General features: G+C 44.6%; 1 protein-coding gene across 3 annotated transcripts in view; it reads left to right on the top strand.

Annotated features, from left to right (window-relative positions):
• Positions 1-583: 583 nt before the first annotated feature.
• The window catches only part of lrfn1 (leucine rich repeat and fibronectin type III domain containing 1), a 113,533-nt gene continuing 108,564 nt past the window's right edge, over positions 584-5,552 (top strand). The window contains exon 1 of one of the 3 annotated variants that reach the window (XM_076977173.1): positions 584-1,761. The gene's annotated coding sequence lies outside the window, so the exon portion shown is untranslated. Of the gene's footprint in view, positions 1,762-1,838; positions 1,855-2,106; positions 2,430-5,552 lie in introns of those variants that run through there. The other 2 variants (XM_076977174.1, XM_076977175.1) reach the window with 2 other exon arrangements.

Here is a 5,552-nt window from a genome sequence, read left to right as displayed (position 1 = left end):
AAATGAGAAGCCTGTTTGTTTCATTCTCCTGACTTAGGTACAGGTAGATCAAAACTCTTTATATAATTCCCTACATCTGTTTCTGCTCGTAATTAATACCGAACTGCTAGATTGGATTTTTTATTCAGTGTGTGAACAAGCCAGCTGTTATCGGTGTGGAATTTATCAGTCTGGCTGCTTTTTTTGTGCTTGTACGTGGGTGGTTTTAAGGAAGAGATAAAATGACAAGTGATTACACAGCCTCTTACGTGCTGGGGATTCTCAATGTCTCTGTATGCAATTTTTGAACCACGCTAAGAAAGTTGAGAAATCTGAGACGCATCCAAGATATAACAGGCAGAATGGATGGAGTGTAAATGCCCTACTTCGATTGCATACCTGAAAAAATGCGTACTAGGTTCATGCCATATTACAGTGGGTTATAATCCGGTTTAGAGTCTGAATAAGAGTGCACTCTTGATTCGCTGATCATCGCGGCGGACGGATTGTAGTGCGCCACAGTTCTAAATCAAGGGCGGCGGAAGACAACGCCGGAGACGCGTTGTTTGAGATTGCATTACCACTGACGAAATGACATCACGTTGATGCGGTACTGGGGTCGCCTGCCTGTACAGGCGAGCCGGTGTGGTATAACTAAATTAATAGCATGTGTAAATTTCACCATCAGCGTCGCACATGATCATTTTGGGCCGGATGAAAGGCGGCGAGAGGTCTGTGTAGCTTGGCACGGTCAGACTTACGCCCCTTGCGCCGTCGTGATTCGACCGCTACACAGGTGTTAAGGCGACAGGATTCACAGCTCCTGTCAATTGCTCGTTCATATGGGCAAAAAGCAATAGACTATGTCACCAAGATCATAGTTTTCTGGATCCAGACAGCTATTCGTCATGCTATTTTCAGAAAAACGCAGATAAAAAAGACGTGGGTGGGATACCTTCTGGTCTCTGTACATTGCGGAGGATACACAAGGATTCGGGACAGGAAGGAACAGCTTCCGCTCGATCGTGGAGACAGAAGCGATAAAGGTTATGGAAGCCCGCAGCACGCGCCGGGTCCGCTGTTCCGTGCGCCCCGGTCGGGAACTGCGTCTCTGAGAGCGCCGCTTGTACCACTGAGCATCTTTGAAGCGTCTCCTGTGTGGCTTCGCCAGGGCATTCATCGCATCAGAAGGATCTTCTCATTCTCCGCCCTGCATCGCTGGACGCGAAGTTACACAGAGATGAGTGTTGCAGAACCTCTCGCCTCGTGTGGTCCCGACATCGTCCCTTTCGCCTTTGCAGCTTAAACGGACCATTTTGGCTTTCCCAAAGCAAGCAGCCGTCACGTCCGGCCGTCTTCAACGAAACTATACTCTGGTATGTCGGCAGTGGATTGTTAAATCACGCCCAAATCTTTACCAATAGGATTGACTCTGGATTAAAGTGCGGGTTTTGGTTATTTCTGGTGACCTTATGGTGTCGAACCTACCCTGGAATTCAAAGATAATCCAATACCGAGTATATTCCGTTAACGAGCAGGCTTCGACATTTGGAGTTTAGAAGTCACCGTACAATATACATTTTACCATTTGGAACATATATTTGTTCGGAACCGGAGAATGCCCGCGGATCTGTGTGTGCTTTTTCTTGTTATGTGTAATACATTTCTCATTCGAGAATACTGATATGGGCAATAGTCAACGAGGAGAAAAGGAATACTGATACATTTCTGGAGACACGCCTGCTCTCAACTTCAGATACATTTGGATGCGACTGGCCAAAGGTAACTCGCTTTCATTTAATCTATTTTTTTTATTTACATTTTTCGTGTGCAGTTGCATTCAGGCGATGATGTGTATACCACAAACGTGCTCAGGTAATCATGCAATACTAATTTAATAATGTAAAACGTATCTAGTAAGTCCTCATCAAACGAATTCGTTTTACACATTACAGATAGCATCAATTATTCTCATGCATTTCTTGCAACACCGTCTCCTGCTCAGCCGGTGTCTGTGTTTCCCAGGTCATGTATGTTGCAGGCGGGGACGGGATATACATTTTTAAACTTCAGGGGTTGCGCTTTTATAACCATTGTGCATGCCGCTTCTGTAATGTGGGAGCTGCTTGAAGCCCGGGCAGGTGGATCAGTCTCTAATCAAGAGCCGTAAGTGGTTGATGAACGCAACATTTGTCTGATCGCTGAGATGATAAATGTCTTATGGAGCGCGCTGCTTGCTTTCCCCGTCGTTCCCAATACGCGCCCCGAGATCCACCGCGTTTCCATCCAAACGTGAAGGACGGCGCGGCGCCGAAAGGATCCAGATAACAACCGAGAGAAGTTCAAGAACCATCGTGTATACACCATTTGAAAAAGATCCGCTCCACGAATCTGTGGTCGTGCAGTCCAGGAGATTATAAGCAGTTTCCTTCGGGAAGCCAGATTGTCACGTAAGGCGCACCTGCACAAATGCACAGGGTTTGTGACTGCAGCAGTAACACTGTTAAATAACGCAGTCAGTAGGTCCTAATGTAATATGTCCGATGTAAAGTTATACAGTAAACTGTAAGGATATAAAGCGCGCAATCAAAGCCTAATTTGCATCATTTGACATATTGCTACGATCATTTTTTTGCCTGCAGTAGTATCGGTTGCACTGCATGCGATGCTCGGTCGATACACTCAACGGTCCGGTTCGGGCGTGTCTACTGCAAGCGGCACAAGACTTCAACAACTTGGACGTTGCCTTGCACGGCGGCCGCTGGGGGACACCGATACCCCCGTGTGATTATTGAGCGTTAACTAGTTCTGCTGTGGTTAAAGATTCATGAACTTGGGTAAAGATGCCGTTGGATAAAAGGTCTTATCGGGGAAGGTTCGGCACTGCTCTGTTGGCTGCGACACGTGTGTCCAAGTGAACGATGCTGCTTTGATCATCTTATCTCATATTTATTCACATAGCAGAGGAGACACGGAGCGATGCAGGATTATTTGGGATAACATTAGTCATGTAAATTTCACTACAGACTCCCGCTGCTCTCGGAATGCTAATGTATTCCAATGCGATTCAAATTCATGAACTATTCATGGCTTTTATATCCAGCTGGAGCGCATACAGCGACGCACATATCAGACACTACATCAGCGGAACTCTTTAGATATATAAATAAGAAGACAAAGTAAGACTCGCTGTCGCCGTAATTTAAAATCCAGGCCGGAGAACCCGAAGGGTAAAGTGGCCTTGCCCTGCTGTTTAAAAATAAAATAAAATTATGAGCGAGTTACCAATTATAGTATTGCTATATATTGCGATATACATTGCACCATGTAAAAACACACTAGTAAACCTTTGATGTGACGTGAGGAAAGATTGGCCTGCAATCACAGAATTTTTTTTTTTCATGTTTGTTGGGTCACTGTGAATGTTATAAATCAGCAGGTAAATCACATAAGACTTCCCTTGGTCTTCCTGTTCACAATGCACAAGGGTAGAAAGTGATTTATTAAGCATCTCCTTTGCATATGCACAGCCTTTATGGTAGCAACACCTGCATACAATGTGTTGTGCATATCAATATTCATAAACTCTTCATCAGGACTTTGACCGAGTTGACTGACTTGGTGTGTGTAACGGGATTTAGCTGTAGTCTTCAGTAGATTACGAGCAGTGCCGTAGTGCATTCTGGACGTGTTCCACCAACAAACAAACCAACAAACAAACAAACAAATAACTCTGCCTGACATCTCTCTCAGTGAGCCCGACTGGCCGTGTTCGCATCAGTACCATTCCACACCACTGGGGAGACGAGATTTGCCGCCCTAGCAGTTTGTGTCGGTGATTCAAGGCGAGTGTCACCTGACAATGGACTTGTTTATTTTTTTCATCTCCTCCTTGTACGGGGGAAAACAGCCCCGAGCCCTGCAGTCTATCAACATATGTGTGGATGAATTGGTCTCTTCAGACATTTACTTCCCTGGTTGTGTTTCCCCACAGGCTGCATTTTAAAATGAATATAAGTATATTATCGATTGCCTCAATAGCTGCTCATCAGTGACCACAAGCCGTCAAGCTCAAGTTTAGCTTAGCATGTCTCATAACTGCTGACAAAATTCCACCTGAAAAACTTGCAGAAAAGATCTTGAAGTAATTCAACAAGCGACGAGAGCTTAACAGGATGTAAAACGGTTATAGACAAGGGCTTTTTGGTATGGATTGCTGTGTGTGTGTGTGTGTGTGTGTGTGTGTGTGTGTGTGTGTGTGTGTGTGTGTGTGTGTGTGTGTGCGCGTGCGCACGCGCGTGTGATGAACATCGGCCATAAAACCATAAAAATAGTTACAAACACACCTCTAGTGAAGCAGTTAAAAAAAGACAATCTCACATGGGTAGGCAGTATCCACACTCACAGTATCCATGTGAATCTGTTAAATGCTGTTGGACAGATCTGTTAAACTAGATTCACATGGATGCTGTTGTAGACTTTACGTCCTAGAACTGCAATGCAGTCCGTCCGACTCCACCTGACACCACCTGACACCACCTGACTCCACCTGACACCACCTGACACCACCTGACTCCACCTGACACCACCTGACACCACCTGACACCACCTGACTCCACCTGACACCACCTGACACCACCTGACTCCACCTGACACCACCTGACACCACCTGACACCACCTGACTCCACCTGACACCACCTGACTCCACCTGACTCCACCTGACACCACCTGACTCCACCTGACACCACCTGACACCACCTGACACCACCTGACTCCACCTGACACCAACTGACTCCACTGTGAAACGGCTGTGGATTCAGGTGTCCACAGAACTGCTGAGACTGTGCCTGCTGTTTAGTAGATGGTTCAGAACTGCCCTGACCATGCTTAAAGTGGGCCATTTTATGAAGGAGAAAACCATAAATAGCTCAGCAGTAGCCAATCAAAAATGGATGGGCCATATCCCAAAGCAGTTTATATTCAGATGAGGAGCCAAGCCTGTGGGTTCAGATCAGCAGGTGCCTGCGTCTGCATCATATTAGCTCACACTGTGGTTTATATACCTGCCACTGGTTTACCTTCTTCTCACTTAATGCTTAATGAGTCATTACCTTTATTTTTAGTTTAAATGAAAAGGTTCATGTAATTTGCCCCTCAGAGTTATTGCTAAGAACTGAGGATCTAAATTTGGGGAAGTGTCCTAATTTGCTTCAGGATACTAGAACTGACTTCCATTGCAACGTACTGATATTAAAATCTTAATTCATAAGCCATTACAGAAATTTGTTATGACTCTTCAAGTGCTTTGTGATAAGATTTTACTGTTACATATTTTTAAAAAGTGTCCCCATCTTTTCTAAAACTCACATATATTAAACATATAAATGCCTCTATAAATCTTTAGTTTAGTCAAAGCCTCTTTGAATATCTTTAGAATTATATTATTTTAGCCTGTTCAGGTTCGAAATGGAACTATACATTAACAGAAAGATTTCATTGAAATCTTCTCCTCACATTTGGTGGATTTCCTCTTTACTACTAATATTTTTTACACCTCATCCACCTCAGTGAC

This window comes from Brachyhypopomus gauderio, chromosome 16 (genome assembly GCF_052324685.1).
Source record: "Brachyhypopomus gauderio isolate BG-103 chromosome 16, BGAUD_0.2, whole genome shotgun sequence".
NCBI lineage: Eukaryota > Metazoa > Chordata > Actinopteri > Gymnotiformes > Hypopomidae > Brachyhypopomus > Brachyhypopomus gauderio.
Note: the sequence above shows the minus strand (reverse complement) of the source record. Positions and strands in the feature narration are given on the sequence as shown.